The sequence below is a fragment of the Schistocerca serialis genome, chromosome 5 (genome assembly GCF_023864345.2).
Source record: "Schistocerca serialis cubense isolate TAMUIC-IGC-003099 chromosome 5, iqSchSeri2.2, whole genome shotgun sequence".
NCBI classification, from domain to species: Eukaryota; Metazoa; Arthropoda; class Insecta; order Orthoptera; family Acrididae; genus Schistocerca; species Schistocerca serialis.
Genome location: NC_064642.1, coordinates 35,637,460 through 35,662,022, shown reverse-complemented (window position 1 = coordinate 35,662,022; position 24,563 = coordinate 35,637,460). Strand labels below are relative to the sequence as shown.

Below are 24,563 nucleotides of genomic sequence, written 5' to 3'. Positions count from 1 at the left end.
CCGATTCCTGAACAGTGGTTCGAAGGTGGGATGGATCACTGAACTAAATGCCAATGACTGAGGTGACGCCGACATTTTCAGCGCCTGCCGAGCCAAAAGGATACGTCACCGAATCCAGAGTGATGGTTCACCAGCCTCTGCACACAGAGACTGAACTGGGCTGGTCCAAAAGGCTCCGATCGATATCTGAATGCTCTCATGGTGGACAGCATCTAACATCCGGAGGTCGGAAGGATGGGCCGATCCGTAGACCACGCTGCCATAGTCTAAGTGTGAGTGAACAAATGCCCCATAAAACTGCATGGGGCGGGACCTGTCAGCTCCCCATGTTCCGCCAAGGCAAATATTCAAAGACTGGAAATCCTTTGTTCGTAGGTCTTTCAGGTGTGGGAGCAAAGCCAATTTCGAGTCAAATTATAAACCCAAACAGCGCACAGTGTCTTGAAAACGTAAAATATTGTCTCCTTTTGTGAGCACTGGTTGGTTAAAACTCCGACGAGCAAGATTGAAATTGACACATGTAGTCTTCTCTGGCGAGAACCGAAAACCAGATGTCCTTGGCCAGGTTTCTAGCCTCTCAATGGTCAGCTGTAGCTGCCTCGTTGTCGTCGTTAGATCAGAGGAAGAGTGGAAGATTGCAAAGTCATCCACAAACAAAGAGCATTGGACAGGGCTCCTGATTGCGGAGGAAATGCCATTGATAGCGTTATCAAATAATGTAACACTGAGGACACTGCCCTGGGGCACACCATTCTCCTGAACATAGCATTCAGACATGGCATCGCCAATACGATAACGAAAACGCCGGTCCTTGAGAAAGGATTGAATCAGAAGCGCCAGGCGTCCACGTAGTCCCCATTCATGAAGTGGCCCAAGGATGTTGTACCTCCACATATTGTCATATGCCTTTTCGAGGTAAAAAAACACAAACCAAATAGTTTCGGGGTAAGAAGGACTCCTGTATCGCCATCTCCAGGAGAATTAAGTTATCAAGGGTGGAACGGTAGCACTGGTAGCGGTTCAGGTGTCCTCAGGACTCGTGGAGCCAGATAAGGCGGCGGTTGACTATGCGTTCAAGGGTCTTACCCATACAACTGGTAAGGGCGACACTCTGATAACTGTTAGGAGCGCTACGGTCCTTGACTGGTTTCCAGAATGGAATTAATATTGCCTCCTTCCAAGTCGTGGGGTACTGTCCATCAAACCAGATCTGATTGAAACAAAAGAGGGGCTGTCCTTTCGCTTCAGGGCACAGATGACGAAGCATGGCATAATGGATCTCATCCTGGAGCAGTGTCCCTGGCTGCAGACATAGCTGATTCCGGTTCGCACATGGAGAATGGAAGGTTGTACACTTCCTCATTATGCGAGAAGAAATTGAGCTTCCTCATCTCTGCACTCCTATGGAATACCTGAACAGCGGGAGCTTGTCTGGATGACGTAGTAACAGTAAAGAAGTGTTCAGCTAAAAGGTGAGCCATGTCTTCTGGAGTGTCCACCAAGACCCCATTATTTGACAAGGCCGTAAGGGGATGTGTCCTAGCCTGAAATCCGTCTTATTGATTCCCAAACTTGCACAGCGAAAGTGGACCGATTAATGGAAGTCGTGAATTCAGGAAACCCTCTTCCGTTCTTTGATCACTCGCCTCAAAGACCTGAAGGCATGAAGATTGTCTGGAGTTGGCCAGTGTTTGAAGTTCCGCAGAGCTGTTCGTCTGGCCCTGATTGCCAATCGACAGTCGTCATTCCACAAAGGTACAGGCCATCATCTGAGGTGCTTACTAGATTTGGGGATGGACCCTGCGGCAGCCCTTTGGATCTCACAAGTGATGTGGGCCACTGCCTCCTGTGCACAATCCTTTTGTTCAAAAATAATCTGTCGACTGTACTGTAACCAATTTGCCCTTTGCATGATCTATCTGCGTGATCTCCTGTTGGCCACGATCCTAGTTTGTAAACGTATCCACACTGGGAAGTGGAGACTAGAATGTAAATCTGGAGCCACTTCCGGCCCGCATCTCGTGGTCGTGCGGTAGCGTTCTCGCTTCCTATGCCCGGGTTCCCGGGTTCGATTCCCGGCGGGGTCAGGGATTTTCTCTGCCTCGTGATGGCTGGGTGTTGTGTGCTGTCCTTAGGTTAGTTAGGTTTAAGTAGTTCTAAGTTCTAGGGGACTGATGACCATACATGTTAAGTCCCATAGTGCTCAGAGCCATTTTTTTGGAGCCACTTCCCACTGAAATGAGCCTGCAATAGCTGGGGAACAAAAACAAAGGTCAACGGCTGAAAAAGACCCTGTAACTGTGGAGAAGTGAATCATCTGACCCGCGTTCAGAAGGCAGGTATTCTCAGAATGGACGAGTCGCTCGACCATCAGACCCCTGGAGCCAGTGGTAGCCGGGCCCCACAGCACACTGTGGGCATTGAAGTCCCCCACGAGGAGGGATGGGCGTGGGAGCGCCCGGAAGAGTTCTGCCAGTGCATCTGCATCCAAAGCATCATTAGGGGGCAGGTACAAAGAACACACTGTGATATTAAAGGTCGCGGGAACTTTCACAGCAATTGCTTGCATGGTCGTGGTAAGAGGGACAGGTGAGGAGTGGCATCTGTCATCAAGGAAAATAATCACTCCACCTCTAGCCCTATCTCCAATAGTATCATCCTTCCTGCATGCATGGTAGCGCTGTGATGCAGGTATGTCGGCGACTTTAAGATGCGTTTCTTGTAAGCCGATGCAGAAAGGTTTATCCTGGACCAGCAGCTGTAATTCTTCCAAATCCATCGAAATTCCACTGCAACGCGTGGCAGCCATCGGTTAGGGGCTTTCTCCAGCCTTGAAATGCTCCATCGGTCTTCCTATAACCTGTCTGAATGGTTTGTGGTTGGAGCCGACTGGAATGGCTTCAGGGCTAGTGATCTGGCATTAAGACATTTGGTCTCCTGCACCTGTTGGAAATAATCTTAGGAAAAGTTCTGGCAGGGTATAGCACATTGCAGTGGAGCATTGTCAGCAATAACAAGCAGTGGCCAACGAAAATGTCTGCCCCCTACCCCTGAAGCTACTTAACGCAAATGCCTGGATGTTTAAGTAATTTCGTGAATATCACGCAGTCGTCAGGTCGGCCTGCAGTTCTTCCAGGTGCAGATACAATTCGTGGGCCCTGTCGATCGGAAGTAGTGTTTTTAAGTGTTGGGTATATCAAGCTGGGAGTGAGCGATCCCTAGTAATCAGTAAAGTTGTTCTGTCAGTAAAAATAACTTAAATGAGTTTGCAGGTGGGTTCAAGAGGTTCAAGTGGCTCTGAGCATTATGGGACTCAACTTCTGAGGTCATAAGTCTCCTAGAACTTAGAACTACTTAAACCTAACTAACCTAAGGACATCACACACATCCATGCCCGAGGCAGGATTCGAACCTGCGACCGTAGCGGTCGCGCGGTTCCAGACTGAAGCGCCCAGAACAACTCGGCCACTCCGGCCGGCTTTGCAGGTGGGCTCCCGTGCACAGGTGTCGACACTTCCAATTTTCTAGGTGCATACTGTAGTTTGATGTGAGTGCTTATGATTAGTCCGAACAAATTATGTACGAAATAGTGGAGCATTTACTTGGCTGAAGGTGGTGGGTTTTATTACTTATTAATATATTGCAGCACCTTGAGGCTTAATAAATTGTGTTTTGTTACGAATGATAATGAATATGCCATTGTCCGGTCCTTCCTAAGTAACCACTAATTGCAGGCCACGTATCAATAGCGCTACATAAAATCCTGATTCGTTAATTACCATTTTGAAATTGACCTGGGAGCCTTAAATAAATAAGAAGCTAAACTCCACAATCAGGCTAAGAGTATCACATAGTGCCGACCGGCCGCTAGGTAGTCCACCCCTGTATGGGATTTGATGTTAGCACAACACTCTCTTACACGGTATTAGCTTCCGCACACTGAAGCCGCTGCTTGTCACTCAAGTAGCTCCTCAGCTGGCACCACGCCGTTGAGTGGACCCCAGTCCAGTCCATCCACCAAGGACAAATTCCTGGCAGTAGCGGGAACTGAAGCCAGGCCCTCCGTATAGCTGTCAGGCGCTCTGACCAGTCTTGAATAGCCAAGTGTGCGGACTGGGCGAACCGTTGCTTTGAAACTGACGCTACGGGTACGTCGCGTCCGATGGACACTATACTGTCCCCCCTTTATCTCAGAATTGCCTCGACACCAGTACCCCAGCGTGTGAGCTAAGAGGCCTCGCTTGGATGGCCGGAAAACTGACGTTTGAGCGGCCACAGACTCATCTTTATGCTGGTGCGCGTTATTGGGGCTCGCCACCCCGGCCGGCCCCATTTGCTGATTGCAGCGGGCCATTGCCCTCACTGACGTGGGAGTTGCCGCCATTTTCACGTAAGTGCGCGCGGTTGTTCTACAGATAGCAGCAATGGACCAGGCAGCTAGTGTAAGTGCAGCTGTACTCAGTGAAACAGCTGCGAGTATTTTGGTTGTGATTTCTTAGTGATGGAGCCGTTAGCATGCCTCTGCATAAGAGTCATAAAGTTTTCGCTACACGTAATTTCTGTGGCCGCTGCCTGGGCTTCAGTCAAACAAGTTCTCCTGCTTACTAATCATTTTAACGAAATTCTCGCTGCAATCTCTCTCTAAACAGGGGCTGCGCCAGTTATTCAGACGCTGGCTATCTTTCAGTTACTTGTATGCCACGTTTGAATTAATTACGGGTGGACTAATCGTTTTGTATTGCAACAAAAAATGGTTCAAATGGCTCTGAGCACTATGGGACTTAACAGCTATGGTCATCAGTCCCCTAGAACTTAGAACTACTTAAACCTAACTAACCTAAAGACAGCACACAACACCCAGCCATCACGAGGCAGAGAAAATCCCTGACCCCGCCGAGAATCGAACCCGGCAACCCGGGCGTGGGAAGCGAGAACGCTACCGCACGACCACGAGATGCGGGCATATTGCAACAAGCTACCTCGCATTTCACTGTAATTTGTATTTATCAGATGTCTGTCTTCTGGCATGTCGAATTCCTCTGTTGCGTCCGATAGATGTTCCTCTTCGCCATGAGAACCCATAGCCCCTCCTCTCCGCTAGACGAAACGGCGCCCTTTGCCGGCCACGGTCGAGACAACAGCAAATTAGCAGGTGACACCAAGTGTACCATCTAAATGGGTATCAGGGGGACACAGATCCATTAATTCATCAGTTTTATCGCCACGTTCGGTTTACAAAAATGGCAGCATCTGCAGACGTTTTGGATTGAAGAGTACCTAAATAACAGAACGCAGCATGTCATTCTCAGTGGAGAGAAGTCTTCCGAAGTAAGAGTGATTTCAGGAGTGCAGGGGAGTGTCGTAGGACGGTTGCTATTCACAATATACATAAATGACCTTGTGCACAACATCGGAGCCGGCCAGGGTTGCCGAGCGTTTCTAGGCGCTACAATCTGGAACCGCGCGACCGCTACGGTCGCAGGTTCGAATCCTGCCTCGGTCATGGGTGTGTGTGGTGTCCTTAGGTTAGTTCGGTTTAAGTAAATCTAAGTTCTAGGGGACTGATGGCCTCAGAAGTTAAGTCACATTGTGCTGAGAGCCATTTGAACCATTTTTTTTTATAACATCGCAAGTTCACCGAGGCTTTTTGCGGATGATGCTGTAGTATATCGAGAGGTTGTAACAGTGGGAGATCGTACTGAAATGCAGGAGGATCTGCAACGAATTGACGCATGGTGTGGGGAATGGCAATTGAATCTCAATGTAGACAAGTGCAATGTGCTGAAAATACATAGAAAGAAAGATCCTTTATCATTTAGCTACAATATAGCAGGTCAGCAACTGGAAGCAGTTAATTCCATAAATTATCAGATCCTTTATCATTTAGCTACAATCTAGCAGGTCAGCAACTGGAAGCAGTTAATTCCACAAATTATCTGGGAGTACGCATTACGAATGACTTAAAATGGAATGATCATATATAGTTGATCGTCGGTAAAGCAGATGCGAGAATGAGATTCATTGGAAGAATCCTAAGGAAATGCAATCCGAAAAGAAAGGAAGTAGGTTACAGTACGCTTGTTCGCCCTCTGCTTGCATACTGCTCACCGGTGTGGGATCCGTACCAGATAGGGCTGATAGAGGAGGTAGAGAAGATCCAACGGAGAGCAGCGCGCTTCGTTACAGGATCATTTAGTAATCGCGAAAGTGTTACGGAGATGATAGATAAACTCCAGTGGAAGACTCTGCAGGAGAGACGCTCAGTAGCTCGTTACGGGCTTTTGTTGAAGTTTCGAGAACATACCTTCACCGAGGAGTCAAGCTGTATATTGCTCCCTCCCACGTATATCTCGCAAAGAGATCATGAGGATTAAATCAGAGAGATTAGAGCCCACACAGAGGCATACCGACAATCTTCCTTTCCACAAACAATACGAGACTGGAATAGAAGGGAGAACCGATAGAGGTACTCAGGGTACCCTCCGCGACACACCGTCAGGTGGCTTGCGGAGTATGGATGTAGATGTAAGATAGGGCGGGTGTTTGACACACGACTCGTTGTAGAACTTTTTTTTTGTGGGACTCAGGCCTTCCCAATCCAGAACTTGTGAGAGGCCATGTTACTAATTTATGGGTTTGCCTGACAAGTAAGGGAAACCTACGGAAAACCTTCGACGGAACTGCAGGACTGAAGATATTATTAACCTCTCTCTGAGACGGTAAGTCCCTGAGAAAAATATGAAGGCCTAGAGCATGTCTCTCTCTCTCTCTCTCTCTCTCTCTCTCTCTCTGTGTCTGTGTGTGTGTGACAGAGTGAAATCTATGACTGTCTTGGTCGACATGTGTACCTCACCCTAGCGAGGGCGACGCGAGATACGGAAGACCACTTGGCGGCGGCTGAGGGACCATCGCGGAGTGTTGGTACAGCACGTAATGGCTCCAGCAGCAGCCCGCGGCCCGGCCCGCACAGAGCCGTACAAGGCGGTAACCCGAGCCCGGGCCGGCGGCGAGGCGCTATTCCGGGCGCCTGGAGTGCATCCCGCCACGTCCCATCCCACCGGCTATAATTATCTGCGGAACCCGCCTCCGCCGCCGCTGGCACCGGCGCCGCGCTTCCGGAACACACTGTATCGCCGCCAAGTGCGAGTACGGCGCCACGTAGCGCGTTCGCGGCCGTCTCCCCAGCAGCAGAGGCAGCGGCGCCGGCGCCCGGGTGCCTGGCCCGCTGCGCGAAGCGTTGCTGTTCTTAACATACACTACTGGCCATTAAAATTGCTACACCACGAACATGACGTGCTACAGACGCGAAATTTAACCGACAGGAATAAGATGCTGTGATATGCAAATGATTAGATTTTCAGAGCATTCACACAAGGTTGGCGCCGGTGGCGACACCTACAACGTGCTGACATGAGGAAAGTTTCCAACCGATTTCTCATACACAAACAGCAGCTGACCGGCGTTGCCTGGTGAAACGTTGTTGTGATGCCTCGTGTAAGGAGGAGTAGTGCGTACCATCACGTTTCCGACTTTGATAAACGTCGGATTGTAGCCTATCGCGATTGCGGTTTATCGAATCGCGACATTGCCGCTCGCTTTGGTCGAGATCCAATGACTGTTAGCAGAATATGGAATCGGCGGGTTCAGGAGAGTAATATGGAATGCCGTGCTGGATCCCAACGGCCTAGCAGTCGAGATGACAGGCATCTTATCCGCATGGCTGTAACGGATCGTGCAGCCACGTGTCGATCCCTGAGTCAACAGATGGGGACATTTGCAAGATAACAACCATCAGCACAAACAGTTCGACGACGTTTGCAGCAGCATGGACTATCAGCTCGGAGACCATGGCTGCGGTTACCCTTGACGCTGCATCACAGACAGGAGCGCCTGCGATGTTGTACTCGACGACGAACCTGGGTGCGCGAATGGCAAAACGTCATTTTTTCGCATGAATCCAGGTTCTGTTTACAGCATCATGATGGTCGCATCCGTGTTTGGCGACGTGGCGGTGAACGCACCTTGCAAGCGTCTATCCGTCATCGCCATACTGGCGTATCACACGGCGTAATCGTATGGGGTGCCATTGGTTACACGTCTCGGTCATCTCTTGTTCGCATTGACGGCACTTTGAACAGTGGACGTTACGTGTCAGATGTGTTACGACCCGTGCCTCTACCCTTCATTCGATCCCTGCGAAACCCTACATTTCAGCAGGATAATGCACGACCGCATGTTGCAGGCCCTCTTCGGGCCTTTCTGGATAAAGAAAATGTTCGACTGCTGCCCTGGCCAGCACATTCTCCAGATCTCTCACCAATTGAAGACGTCTGGTCAATGGTGGCCGAGCAACTGGCTCGTCACAATACGCCAGTCACTAGTCTTGATGAACTGTGGTATCGCGTTGAAGCTGCATGGGCAGCTGTACCTGTACACGTCATCAATCTCTGTTTGACTCAATCCCCAGGCGTGTCAAGGCCGTTATTAATGCCAGAGGTGGTTGTTCTGGGTACCGATTTCTCAGGATCTATGCACCCAAATTGCGTGAAAATGTAATCACATGTCAGTTCTAGTATAATATACAGGGTGATTCAAAAAGAATACCACAACTCTAAAAATGTGTATTTAATGAAAGAAACATAATATAACCTTCTGTTATACATCATTACAAAGAGTATTTAAAAAGGTTTTTTTCACTCAAAAACAAGTTCAGAGATGTTCAATATGGCCCCTTCCAGACACTCGAGCAATATCAACCCGATACTCCAACTCATTCCACACTCTCTGTAGCATATCAGGCATAACAGTTTGGATAGCTGCTGTTATTTCTCGTTTCAAATCATCAACGGTGGCTGGCAGAGGTGGCCGAAACACCATATCCTTAACATACCCCCATAAGAAAAAATCGCAGGGTGTAAGATCAGGGCTTCTTGGAGGCCAGTGATGAAGTGCTCTGTCACGGGCTGCCTGGCGGCCGATCCATCGCCTCGGGTAGTTGACGTTCAGGTAGTGCTTGAACCAATTTCAGACGATAAAGTTTCATAACTAACCTTTTTCGTAGGACTCTCCATACAGTTGATTGTGGAATTTGCAGCTCTCTGCAAGCTCTGCGAGTCGATTTTCCTGGGCTGCGAACAAATGCTTGCTGGATGCGTGCTACATTTTCATCACTCGTTCTCGGCCGTCCAGAACTTTTCCCTTTGCACAAACACCCATTCTCTGTAAACTGTTTATACCAACGTTTAATACACCACCTATCAGGAGGTTTAACACCATACTTCGTTCGAAATGCACGCTGAACAACTGTCGTCGATTCAACACAAAAAGCTTTCTGTTGAGCGGTCGCCATCTTAGCATCAACTGACGCTGACGCCTAGTCAACAGCGCCTCAAGCTAACAAATGTACAACTAAATGAAACTTTATAGCTCCCTTAATTCGCCGACAGATAGTGCTTAGCTCTGTATTTTGTCGTTGCGGAGTTTTAAATTCCTAAAGTTGTGGTATTCTTTTTGAATCACCCTGTATTTGTCCAATGAACACCCGTTTGTCATCTGCATTTCTTCTTGGTGTAGCAATTTTAATGGCCAGTAGTGTATACACTGCCTGACAAAAAGGCTGAAGCATACAGAAGACAAGATCGGATATCACTGTAACTCTGTACACGTACACACGAAGCACATGTGATACGTACAACGGCCACCAGAGTACACTAGTGTTTTTCGTGTTTGGTTTTGCTACCAGACAAGGTGAACATAAGGGCCGTGAGCAGCGTCAGACGTTGCGTAATTACTGCGAAGGGCAGAGAGATGCCGCATGCTGGTGTAACACAGCTTTATCACGTCCTGACAGAGTTTGAAAGGGGCTTTACTGTGCCTGCATTTGACCGGATGGTCGAATCGTGCGGCTCCCATATTTGTTGGTCACTTCGGATGAGACAGTGCCGTAGCACGGCAACGTGAGAGGGCAGACAAGGTTTCGGTTGATCATGTCTGACTACATCGTGGCAGAACTGCCAAACCGCGCACGAGGCCCATCGTCACCTCTCCACATCTGCGCGTGCCACACCAGAACGGGTAATGGGCAGCCTGCAGCACTTTGTGTCACCTCGCACCGTTGGTTGGGGGCGGAGGACGAGATTAGTGTTTAACGTGCCGTCGGCAAAGAGCTGCAGCAGCCGAACTAGGGAATTACCGACCCATACGTAGGCTGCCGTTAACACAACACAACACAAACGGCTGCGTCTGGAGTGGTGTCGCGACCACTGACGAATGGAGTCGCATTGTGTTCACCGATGCAACGAATCACCGCTGTACATTTTCCTTGTGTTTCCATTTCTTTACTATCAACTCCAGATAGCGGACGAGTTATATTACCCCGGGCACACGAACGATTTGCTATTATAGGAGAGTAAAAGTAAGTTTTCTGTTACGTTTTTACACTGAAGAGCCAAAGAAACTGGTTAATATCGTGTAGGGCCCCTGCGAGCACGCAGAAGTGCCGCAGCACGACTCGACTAATGTCTGAAGTAGTGCTGAAGGGGATTGACACCACGACTCTACAGTCTGGAACCGAGCGACCGCTACGGTTGCAGGTTCGAATCCTGCCTCGGGCATGGGTGTGTGTGATGTCCTTAGCTTAGTTAGGTTTAATTAGTCATAAGTTCTAGGCGACTGATGACCTCAGAAGTTAAGTCGCATAGTGCTCAGAGCCATTTTGACACCACGAATCCTTCAGGGCATGGAGATCTCTTCTGAACAGAACGTTGCAAGGCATCCCAGATATGCTCATGTCTGGATACTTTGATGGCCTGTGGACAAGTTTAAACACAGAAGAGTGTTCCTGGAGCCTCTCTGTAGCAATTCTGGACGTGTGGCGTGTCGCATTGTCCTGCTGGAATTGCCCAAGTCCGTCGGAATGCACAATGGACATGAATGGATGCAGCTGATCAGACAGGATGCTTGTGTATGTGTCACCTGTCAGAGTCATATCACTACAACTACAAATGCCCAACACCATTACAGTCTCCACCAGCTTGAACAGTTCCCTGCTGACATGCAGTGTCCATGAATTCATGACGTTGTCTCCATAACCGTACGAGTCGACCCACTCGATACAATTTGAAACGAGACTCTTCCGACCAGGCAACATGTTTCCAGTCATCAACAGACAATGGTGTTGACAGACCCAGGCGAAGCGTAAAGCTTAGTCTCGTGTAGTCATCAAGGGTACATGAGTGGGCCTTCGGCTCCGAAAGCCCATATCGATGATGTTTCGTTGAATGGCTCGCACGCTGACTTTTGTTGATGGCCCAGCACTGAAATCTGCAGGAATTCCGGAAGAGTTGCACTTCTCTCACCTTGAACGATTCTCTTCAGTCGTCGTTGGTCCCGTTCTTGCAGTATCTTTTTCGGGTGCAGTGATATAAGAGATTTGATGTTTTACAGCGTTCCTGATATTCAGGGTCCATTCGTGAAATGGTCGTACGGGAAAACCCCAGTTCATCCCTGCCTCGGAGATGCTCTGTCCCGTCGCTCGTGCCCTAACTGTAACACCACGTTCAAACTCACTTAAATCTTGATAACCTGCTATTGTAGCAGCAGTAGCAACTGCACGAAGACACTTGTTGTCTTCCGTAGGTGTTGCCGACTGCAGCGCCGTATTCTGTCTGCTTACGTATCTCTGTATTTGAATACACATGGGTAGACAACTTTCTTTGGCGCTTCAGTGTAATAACGTCGTATTTACATGAAGGCTACGCAGTAATGCGTTTTTGAACAGGTCTTGACGATCAAAAGTCGAATATCGAATAAAAAATGTGACGCACAAATTCAAAAAGTTTGGTGCACCGGTGTAGAAGGAACAAAATGGCTTTTGAAACGGACATCTTGTAATGACATTGCAACTACAGTACGAACTACAGTACGACACTTTACTGAAAAACGATGGGAATACACCGTGTGTCACACCGCATTCACTGATTATGAAAAGTCTTTCGATAGAGTGAACAGGAATAAGCTTTGGAGTATCGTGAAAAACGAACGTATCGAGAAATTTAATACAAGTAATAAGCAGTTTGTAGCCTATCGGCACTCACAAATTGTAATAAATACAAGGAAAAAGGAGGTAGGACGAATAAAGATCAACAGAGGAGTGCGACAAACGTGAAAGACAACGGCCTTTCTCCTACCATATTCAGTGTATACTTAGATGATGTTGCTAGACGATGGAAAAAGGAAGTGAAACAGGGTGTCAAATTAATACCAGGAGACACGGACGTAAATACTCTGCTCTTGGCCGATGACCAAATAGTTATTCAAAAGACATAAAATAAACTCTAGTTTGCAAAACATCGTCTATATGAAATATGTAAGAACTATCATCTGAAAGTTCAGAAAAAATCTGAAGGAATGTCTTTCAAAAGGAAATTTACAGTACGTTCCAACATAGTGGAAGATTAGTAATAGTAGAATAGGTGTCACATTTTCAGTTCTCAGAGTGCGACATTAGTTATGAATATGAAAACGACATCACTAATAAATTAAATATGTTTTAAATGATACGTGGCACAATGCACAGAACATTAGGTGAGACTACAAGAAAGGATACAAAGCTAAAATTTTAAAAAGTAATGGTTATCCCCATTGTAACATATGAAAGCCAATCTTGCACATTAAGAGGAAAAGAAGAATATAGTTGGCTGAAATGAAAGTTTTACGAACCATCAGAGATCAGATACAAACCAATATGAGGGAAGAACTTAATATATACTGTATAAATGAAAAAATACAGCCAGGGCGCTTAAAATGGAAACCACATATCATTTTGTATGGGGGATGGCAGATTACTTAGACGAGTAATCAATCATAAATCAACATCAAAGAAAAATATTGGACGACCGAGGAACAGACGGCTTAAATGAAGATGAAACAGGCTGTAAACCCACTTCATGAAGTGAAGAAGAAGAGTTCGATTTTTGTACCTTGAGTGACTTGAGTTCGTACAAAATTGCTCTCCATAACAAAATAAATTATTCAAATGGCTCTGAGCACTATGGGACTAAACTTCTAAGGTCATCAGTCCCCTAGAACTTAGAACTACTTCAACGTAACTAACCTAAGGACATCTCACACATCCATGCCCGAAGCAGGATTCGAACCTGCGACCGTAGCGGTCGCGTAGTTCCAGACTGTAGCGCCTAGAACCACTCGGCCACCTCGGCCGGCTCTCCATAACAAGGAGGAGAAGTTGTGGAATTGGGTTTTTTTACCGGTGGTAAGGGCAGTTTCGAGCGAGTTCCAAAGTTCCAGTGCAGAAGTTGCGGAATTCGTGTGTGCCGAACGATGTTACGTCGAATCGCTGGAATACGGAAGACATGCGGGGAACGTAGCTGGTGTTGGTGAGCCCGCGAGAATTCAGTATGCAGTGTATGCTGGCAAAGAAGGGAGTCCGCTGTGAATGAAGGCGTCGGGACACGGGGGAAAGGAGCTGGTGAGAGCTGACGATGAGTCAGCACGCGGCTACCGGAACGCAGCTGGCCTGCGAAAAAGCCGAGCTCCGCTCACAACACTGAAAAACTACAAGGGAGCTCTCTCTTGAACTACAACTACACCGTCTCTCCACCAGGTCGGGTGGCGCTTCTGCGACTACTCACCACTGCACACGAGCTGTGTTTGTTCATCTGAACGACTTCGTTCTCTCTGGGACGTGGACCTCCAGCAAGAAAGCTCCACCAACCAACTGGGCGCTTTCTCTCCTTCAGTCCCCGCTCCCAAAATTCCGACGGATGGAACTGATGGGTGTGACGTGTGTTGCTTCTGTGACGATTACGGGACAACGAACGTGAAGTTGACACCGATAACAGTTACAAACTGTCTCAGCAAAAAGCTTTGTGAGCTAATAGAAGAGTCTGAAAAACATAGCCCATCACCGAATGCAAGGAACACTAACTGTGTTACTGCTCTTGTATGCACGCAATTATTCCTGTTCCAATAACAACCGAAAGGCGAGGTAATTATATTTGTTTCCATTTACGCAGGCAACATATTAACAATTGTTATGGCGAGCATTACCCATCTGGCGTCTTGGTCCGAGTTTGTTCTGCTCACAATCTGCCAATGGCCAGCAGTCGCGTTTGGCTGGATATCATTCAAGCAACTCGACAACTTCGGCTGCTTTGTGTCAGTTCCGCAGCTGACGTTCGACATTTGCCGAGTACAGACGGCGCAGACTGGCGGCAAGACCGCTTGTTAGCAAGTGCTAGTTTCGTCAGTTTCGTGTCAGTTGTGTTAACGACACCATCACATCACGCACTCCTTGATCCGAAATACATCCTACGCTTCAGTGAAACGAGTTAAATCTAACATTGAGGTTATGCCGTCTTAGCGATCTATAAAGTCTTATTTCGAGCGAATGCGTTTCGTTTTATTTAGAAGCATCATCAGTGGCCACCGTGATACCGACATCACAACACAGTTTTCTTGTTAGAAATTGCTTGTTTAGTACTCATGTTTCTTGGTTACTTACATTATTTCCATGCGTTTTCCTATAATTTTTTTTCTTCTATGTGGCAGTTTGTGAAGGGGGAGGGGGAGGAAAAGGTGATGTGTCCTGACTTACGTGTATGTGTGTCCAAGTAAGACTTTATACTGTCACCAAGGACGGCATAACCCCCCATATTACTTGAAAAATTGCGACTGCGAAAGAGTTGCCTCAAAAACAAAAGTTATCGCTATTTTTGTGATTTTCAATTTTTTGTACATTGTTGAGATGACGAATAATGCTGGCTTGCGATACCGCTATTCTAGTGGGCGAACCATTATTTGCACGCAGTTAGGTACTGTTACTCAATGAAAAGTACACACTCCCAATCAGAGCCTAGACAAGGATCGTCATGCTGAATATATTGCCAAATTCTTCGAAACGTAATGAAATATAAAGATACTGGTTAAAATGTAGTATTTTACCACAGGATTGACTAGTTACACCTGGTATTAATCTTGTAATGTAAATAGCTAGGAACAACAACGCGCGTTAACACGAAAACCATCACCTCATAGTTTTACTTAAAGGTAAGACAAGTGGCTTGTGATTTATCCCCAGAATTCTGGGAAACAACAGTTTGTCCGCTAAAGATAAATCATTTTGAGGTCAATAAGTGAGACTGCATTCACTGTACGGAAGCCGTATTAGGTTAGACAAAAATAGGACATCGAGTATACACATAGAGAGCCGCAGGAGCGGTCACGGTATTTTTCTGAGTCACGGTAGAGTGTCGTGGAAATGCTGTGGAATGTAAACTGGCCGCCACTGAAGGTAACGCGGCAACTGTCCTGTCAAAATATGCTCAAAGAAAATCAGGAAGTGGTTTTAAGCAGCTAATCTAACACAATCCTTCGGTGCCCTACACATCACTCCTGCACCGGTCTGATGATATTAACACTTCGCACAGAAACAAGAAAACAGTCAAAATGGTTCAAATGGCTCTAAGCACTATGGGACTTAACAACTGAGGTCATCAGTCCCCTAGACTTAGAACTACTTAAACCTGACTAACCTAAGGACATCACACACATCCATGCCCGAGGCAGGATTCGAACCTGCGACCGTAGCAGCAGCGCGGTTCCGGACTGAAGCGCCTAGAGCCGCTCGGCTACAGCGGCCTCTAGAAAAAGTCACTCTTACAGTGTTACTTAAATGGAAAATATTATTAATAGTGGTACAATAAAAGCTACTCGCTACGTGAGTAGTATGGATGTGGTCACACATTGTGCTAAGATTTGACCAAGATTCTGTCCCTTGGTCACGCACAAATTACGGCGGAATGCTCTCACCCAGGGAGAATCGTACAGGACTGTACACAGACCAGAATACTTTATGATTCTCACAAGATATTATTTTTAACTGTTACTAACAGCAAATCATGGAGACGGGGAGGAAAGGGAATAGCGGAAACAGAAAGACAAACACATCTGAATAAACACCCTTTGCTTCACGCCAAAAATGTACTCTCTCCTGAAAAAGATGCTACAATTCGAGACACTTCTCAAGAAAGGGTTCCACGCACATTGAGCAACAAATAAATGGTAATCCGTTTAGGGCTTACGACTGTCGCGCGGAACATAGTGTCACAATAGACAGCAGTGGGAACGGAAATTGGCCGTGTCCTATTAAAATAAAGTAGCTCAGCATTTACGTTCAGCAATGTACGGAAACCAAGGAAAACCTAAACCTGGATGTCCCGGATGCGAACCCAGTGGCTCAACTTCGCCGCCGCGTCTGGTCTCAGCCAATGGACCGGAATTTCTGAACATTCTACCAGAAGAATTATTCAGAGGTAGGTGATGGATTAACATAAAACAGTAGTGCCCACCGAAGCCAACTACCAACGTGTTATTCCCTCATAATTTATGGAAAATACCAGGAAAAGGAGCGAGCTCGTCGTTCAAGATCAGTCCGGTCTGTGTCTGAGTTACTTACGGTGCGACTTTTCATCTCTGATACTAAACTGTATGGCTTCAAATAAAACCTCTTGTATGGGTTAAAATAAAACCTCTTGTATTATTATGATAATACAAGTTTGTAGTTAGCTTACTTGTCACTGGGTACTACCGCAATTTTGATTTCCAGTCCAAAACTATTCTACATAGTGAAGTATTTCCAGTAGTTCACTGACTTGCATGGTTCTCGACAGTTTTTTTTTTCTAAACCAAGAAATACAGAGGAAATAAGGGAAAATAGATACATCGTGCATGTGGTTCGTATCGGGAATACTTTTAATTGCTGCTCTGTTATACGGCTCGTGAGTCCTTATACGAGACAACACGTATTTTGTGCATAATATACCGTTTGTAAGACCGAAATTTTAAATTAGCGCCCGCATCTCGTGGTCGTGCGGTAGCGTTCTCGCTTCCCACGCACGGGTTCCCGGGTTCGATTCCCGGCGGGGTCAGGGATTTTCTCTGCCTCGTGATGGCTGGGTGTTGTGTGCTGTCCTTAGGTTAGTTAGGTTTAAGTAGTTCTAAGTTCTAGGGGACTGATGACCATAGATGTTAAGTCCCATAGTGCTCAGAGCCATTTGAACCATTTAAATTAGCGACCAGATGCACACGCAAGATTCTAGTTTTTCCCTCCCTGTCTACGATGTAAATCTACGCCCATGTTTCTTAATTGCAACGGGTACTGGTAGGAACCAGTACTTTACATTCATTTAGGAAACGTGTCGCCCCACCATCAACCCTCCTGTGCCCGTGCTACGTAAGAGATACTATTGATTCAGGAACGGGATCGGCTTCATGTATCCTAGTCTAATAATGTATTTGGTATCCTCTGCCTCACTCCCCTTTTCATTTAATCGAAGACCTCCTTTCCCTCCTTTCCCCCGTCCCCACTAAAACAAAAACTCTAACATCGCATTTTTTAATCACTGAAATCTTATATTGTTAATATCTGTCGCAAATCTTTCTCAATTGCTGTTGCAATGCTGTTTATCTTGCCCAAAAGAAAAACCATCTTTTTAAACAGAATGTTTATTAATGTCTTTCACCAAAGACGTCTCACATAAGAGTTATAGACTTCTTCAATCGTTTTTATTTTGGTTTGTTGGTTGGATTGGTTTGTTGATTCGGGAGAGAGGGCCAAACAGCGGGGTCAGCGGTCCTATCGGATTAGGGAAGGGTGGGGAAGGAAATCGGCCGTGCCGTTTTACAGGAACCATCCCGGCATTTACTGAGGCGATTTAGGGAAATCACGGAAACCTAAACCAGGATGGCCGGACGCGTGTTTGAACCGTCGTCCTCCCGAATGCGACGTTTTTATGTCTCCTAGGTTTTATGTGTGTTCTTTGGCCTTTGTCTAAACACTAGGTTAAACGAGCAGCAATGTCAGGCCTAGTTAAAAACAAGTTTGTGGCATGCAATTATGTGGAAACCTATCAAATAAATTTGAGTCCATCAGTGCTTACACGAGATCCAATGGGCGTACGTAAAATACAGCAATAAACACTATACATGCCTAAAACAATTGGGTGAAATGCATCTGACATACAGTTGCAGAAAATGAGTAATTTAACAGCATTGTCGCATTCAACTTACTGTTGGGCGTAACGGAAGTTTATCACCCACGGTCGAAGCGGCAACAAGACACGTCGTTGTCGTACGGTATTGAATGTGGCAGTTCTGGTGTTGCTTCAACATTAAAGTTTTCACATTATAGTATCGGTTACGAGATAAATGCAATACTAACTCACACCGAAAATTCGATTTGGTACATTATCCTGCACTTGGGTCCAAAATTTGGCATCCCTAAATCTTGGCGCGCTGAGCAGCTACCTCAATCGCATGCAGTAGTGATTCCCAACCATGGGGTATACGAAATTTTATGAAAGGTAAGGACAAGAAGGTTCGATCATGGTTTTCACGACTCTAAAAGTATTTTTAAAAAACGATCGCAAGGTGGCACGAACTTCATAAAAATCCATACTAACAGTCACTAAAAAACCAGCCCCTAAATAGCTGCACTAGAGTATCCAAATCCTGCAAAGCCAAAATAATCCATTTACCTCAAGAAACATATAATTTCCTCAGGTTAAAAACCTATGAAATCTAGCTAGGACGAACCAGATCAAACACTGCACAACCGCAACTGTTCAGAAGTATACACACAGGGCAATTATGAAGTAATAACCACGTAAACATCATTTCTGCAGAAGCGCAAAAATATTGATTACCAAGTTCAATATTATTCGTACAACTTAATTTTTTAAAATTTTTCAAAATAAAAGCCCTAGCAGGTATTATTAGCTTGAAAACTGCAAAACATTCCCACTAGCGCCTGAGGTTTTCTGGACGTCCGACCACGCATTCTCGTACGTCGGCGCCAGTCGGAACCAACAACGCGCTCCATTATGGCTGAGACTCGCCACCTCTCTCTTTAGACAGGCGCGGGACCTAGCCGCGATGGCGATGAGTCGTGCGGAGGTGAAGGCGGGGATGCTTCACCACATAGGCGCGCCACCACTGACGGAACACTGTGTTCTGATGCGGAGCTCATTGTTTAACATTTGTGCGTGCACCAGCATTGTGCTTTTTCGGCAGAGATGCTACAGTTCATCATCTATCCTACTGTAAAGAACAGACAGGCCTCCGAACCCCACGTTCTGCGAAGAGTCGTGGACGTCCAGTTTTATTGCCCTACCTCTTTCCGTTGATGCTCACGCCAGCAGCACGTGAACAAGTCATAGAGCCGCAAATCATACGGGATACTTCTAATCGTCGTTTGGTGTACGAAAATCTTTCAAAACTCATGTACAACATCCAGAGATTCGACAGGCAGTAGACCGCTCCATTCGCACCATCAACAGAACTGGCTCTGCTAACGGTATACTACGCCTTCCACATCGCTGGGAACGGGTTCTACACAACGCTAGTGACTACTTTGAAGGACAGTAACAGGTACAAACATGTAACTCTTTTGTATCGGTTGTGAATAAATAGTTGCCACTACTTAAGTTGTAACCCTCGTATATTTAGTGGTATACGATACTGTCTGCAACTCATACATTAAAAAGTCATACCTGATGGTGAAGTTTCACAGCATGAACAGCAAAAATGTAGAAAGGGATAAACTTTTTACCTTTCACTATTTTGTGAGGGATGTCAGCGATAAAAAGTTTCGAAAAGGCTTGAAATTACGCGTAAAGCTTGTTGAAGTCCGCCAGTGCTCTCGTTATCGAACTTTGGATGAGTATAGTCTAGGTAATTTGCGTGCTGTTGAGTTGCATTGCCTCAAGACATAGTATAGCAGCACCACTGTTCTTGCACCGTGTTATATGGTCGCGGGTAACACAATTCCTTGTACAAATTTTAGCGAATCAGCGCTGCAAATCGGTCGACTTCATTAACAGTGTGGTCACGCCCACACCCAACCACGATAGTTCCTTTCTGTTATTCTCTGACGTCTTGATGTCGACCCATCCTACTCTGATGACTCCGTACGAGGCTCACCGTCGTGGCTGACGCCAGAGGTACAGGGTCAAACGACCGCCTGGTGCCACTTCCGCACCGCATACAATGTCGAGGCGCGTCCAGTGCATTCGTCTGAGCGTGTCATTAGCCTGTGGACGGACGTCGCGGTGCGAATGTGGTGGGATGGCCCGGTGAAGATTGCAAATGTAAGTTTCCGAATCAACGTTTGCTGAACGTCTTCTGCGACGTACATTCGGCGATGTCACGCCGTGCATAGCACAACACACGCCGTGCATAGGACAACGGAATCTGGATAAGCGTTCAGGATTTTGTGCGGTTTGCATGACATCCAAAGACAGACATCGAGATGATAACAAATACCATGGAAATGAGGAAATGTACTATCGCTTATAGATTTTCCTCACTCATCGAGGTTTCAGACCTTCTTTTCTTCCTTATAATGGTCGTTACTATCCAGATATAGCAACTACGGCTCTCGTTCCGGAATGTTTAAAAAATGAGCGGAAACAGGATAAAGAATGAGTAGACCTACGAAATATTTTGTAACAACTTGTAAAGTGAGATTACCTGGCAGTTTGAAAATCTATGCTAGACCGAAACTTCACTTTACCTCTCACTAGTAAACGCTCTACCGACTTCATTTTTTTGGCTTCCCCTCTCTTCTTGTAGCCCATCCTCTCTCTCTCTAAAAATGTCTACAATGACTGCGTCTCTCACGCTATAATATTCAACATTAAGTTAAACCATAACATGTAAGTAACATTCACAATTATTCTTCAAAATTTCAAACAAGGCTAAATACGACGCAGCTCTTCTAATACAGACAGAGGTTTTCCTCCGAAGGCCGGCCGGAGTGGCCGTGCGGTTATAGGCGCTACAGTCTGCAACCTCGTGACCGCTACGGTCGCAGGTTCGAATCCTGCCTCGGGCATGGATGTGTGTGATGTCCTTAGGTTAGTTAGGTTTAAGTAGTTCTAAGGTCTAGGGGACTGATGACCACAGCAGTTAAGTCCCATAGTGCTCAGAGCCACTTTAACCATTTTTTTTCCTCCGAAGGAAACAGCTTCTCTTCTGTAACAAAGAAGACTCTACGGCTAAAACAAACAAGTCTCTTTTACACAAAAGAAGGACACCTTGTAAAAGATTCAAGACACTTCTTATGATACAAACAAGGCTCCTCTTCTAGAGGAAGTAAGACTTCTCTCTTGAGACAACAAGTCTCCTCTTCTAAAACAAACCGATTTCCCCTCGGACAACAAATTAAGAAACTAAACTCCTTTTCTAATGGGAACATTACTACTTCTACTACAACAAACAAGGCACCTCTTCTGAAACAAACCTCCCTTCTTCTTCTACAAAAAGGATATTTCCCCTTTAACACTAGAACGGCGGAGTTTCTGACACTCCTAAAACGGTGGAAAGTGGTCATTTTGACTCCACACAAAATATATTTGATTTAAACAAGTACTTTTTTAGTGTTTGTTAATCCATACTTTATTTCTAGTAATCACAACAATTATTTACAATTATAAATAATAATTACTAATTTATTTGAACAACAATGTATGATACAAATTTATTGTTGTTACTGCTTACAAGTATCGTAACTATAGATTTTAATTTATTAACTATTCATACATTTAGTATATTTGGTCCATTTACTCTCACATCTGTCTTACAAACAGCTCTGTATCACTTTTCACTCAAGTCATTCGAAGCTGCTACACGCATTTAGCACAGGTGATTTCTGTTTTACGCGCACATTTTCCGCACACGGCTATGTGGCACTTTACACAGTTTTCGCTGGTCTTGTTGCCTTTGCAGAGGCTGATTTGGCACTTCCTCCTGTTTGTAAGTGATGTCAGTCCCATATCCTCTTCCTTTGCCTTATGTTTTTGTTCTTTCGTTCCCTTGAGTTCATTTGCAAGTTGAAGTACGAACTTCTTCCTTTCCATTTTCTTGTTCGTTGCTATGTTATAGATGACCCATGCATTTATTGCCGCCATGTCCAGTATGTTGTAGAAGACACGCACAGGCCATCTCCTACACGCAACCTTCGCAGTATATTTACGGGTCATTTGATCAACCATGTCCACCTGTACTTTGTTGCATTGTAGAACGTCACAGTATCAGGCCTTTTCTTTCCTTCCTTGCTTACTGCTACTTCAGCATGCACTCACAAGAATGACTTTTTATTCTTCTTTCCTTGGTATATAGTCAAGGTGCAGTCTGTGTTGCCACTATTGTGCAGTATTGTGTTGGAGTGTATTTCAGCATTCGACTTCCTTACTTCATCGAGGATTTCACGGCGGATCTTGTTCATTGTACCAACTAATGAAGTTTTCTTTTCCTTTCTTTGAGTTTTTTAGCAAGTTGAAGAGATGTAAAGAAGTTGTCTGTGGTCACATTTCTTCCTTGATTTATAAATCGCTCCATGAGACGCAGAACGACGTACTTTCCAAGTGGTTGTTTCTCTCCATGCGTGTCCCCTTTGCCGAGGTATGGGAAAGCATGACATATATTCTTTGTCGTTACATCAACAGCCAACCAGAATTTCAGACCACAATTTGTCTGGTTTGTTGGACATGAACTGAGTACACCTGCACCTTACTTTGCTTGGTAACAGTTGCTCATCAATTATTTTCTCCAGGGCGGTAAGCGCAAATACTGTTTTCAGTGAACTTTCCCCAAATTTCAGATGCAAGAACGGATCTGTTGGCTCCCAGACGTTCAGTCTGCACTGATTTTTCATCAAAACGGAGAAATCTGAGAAGCTTCTGAAATATGTCCCTTGATAAAAGCAGGCCCCCAAGAGTGCGACCAGGTATCATTTACAGACATAAAAAATGGTTAAATGGCTCTGAGCACTATGGCACTTAACATCTGAGGTCATCAGTCCCCTAGAACTTAGAACTACTTAAATCTAACTAAGGACATCACACACATCCATACCCGAGTCAGGATTCGAACCTGCGACCGTAGCGGTCGCGCGGTTCCAGACTGAAGCACCTAGAGCCGCTCGGCCACTCCGGCAGGCTCACAGACATACCTTTTGTGCACAATACACCCCGAACATACATGATGGTTATCAGTTTCTCCAGTTGCACAATGACAAAGTTCAGTAATTTTTTTTTGTGGTACTTTCTGAGCATTTGATTCCCTGTATTTCTTCATGAAACGTAGCATTGCTTCATCAAAAATAAGACGGAAGGCACTGATGACAGAGCTGTCTACTCGTTGGCAAGCATAAGCAGTGGGACCTCCTCTCTTGTTCAGCTGACTGCCTTTCAGAAGATGAATAACTTCGAATCTCCTACACGGTTCCATCCCTTGCAATCATCTTTGTCGACGCTTCCAGCTGTACCTGCCGTGTTGAAAGAGGTGATGATTGACGTATATCAGCATTTGAATCCTCTTCCACTAATCGCCCCTCATTCACAATGTTTTCATCTTCACTTGTGTCAGGTACATAATCAATATCTTCATCAGTCAAGTAAATTTCAGATTCAGCTTCGGATTTTTCTAAGAGATGTAACACTTCTTCATCAGAAAGTCCACGCTGACGATACATGTTCGTAAACCTGTTTCACGGACAAGGACTGTCTGAGTTACACAACATAAGCTGTGGTGGACTGGAATTTACACGTGCCAAGCTGCAACAATGAGAAGCAACTGCTTTCCGTTACTGCTCACTGTTGCCACTCCACTGTATTGTTGGACAATTTACTTATATTCAGAAGAGAAATTATAGTGGGGTCAAATTGACCCCTTCCGCTGTTCTAAGTATACTGAATGAAATGGTGAAGAAAATTAAAATATTTAGTAAGTACTAAAAGACCTTCAGAAAGAGGAGAAAAAATTAGAAAAAGTCCTGTAATTTCATTAACGAAGTAAATAAATTGATATGACAACGAACGAAAAACGTATGACAGGGATCATTTTAGCCCCCTGCCGTTCTAGTGTTGAGAACTAACTCCTCTACGGCAAACAAGACTTCTCTTCTGAAACAAACAAAACTTCTCTAGCAAGCAACAAAGGTTCTTTGTCGACAGCCAACATCTTCTCTTCTAAATCAAAGAGAGCACGGCACCTCTTCTAGGACAACCAAGATTTATCTTTTATAATAGCGAGCCTCCTCTTCTAAAACACCCGACTGAACCATCCGCGGACGATTCACGTTGCGCTGTCACAGTGTTACTTTAGCCAGCGCCTCTCTTCCCACTTTCCAAACCTCACAGCGTACCTTACGGGACTAGCGCGCCTGGCTTAAGCATAGACTACGGAATTTTATTCCAGAATAAATTTTTACTTTTCAGCGGAGTGTGAGAGAAACTGAAACTTCCTGCCAGATTCCGGTGGGATGTTGTGAGTAGTGACTGGACAGCTCAGTCGGCAGTCTCCGATGCAGCGTTAATCCGCTAAGATGGTTCAAATCAGCTCCCACTCTGCTGCAGAGTGAATGCTCATTCTGGACCTTATGAAGGAAATAACTAAGCTACTTATTATGTACAGGTATAAATCATTGAAAGAAATCTCTACACTTGTTTGTTTCTCCGTTTTGGTATTTTCACGCGTTTTGC

At 45.6% G+C, this 24,563-nt stretch overlaps 1 protein-coding gene across 4 annotated transcripts in view; it reads right to left on the bottom strand.

Moving 5' to 3' along the window:
- Nucleotides 1–24,563, bottom strand: part of LOC126481027 (titin) — an 804,028-nt gene that overhangs the window by 385,435 nt on the left and 394,030 nt on the right. The window lies entirely within an intron of this gene.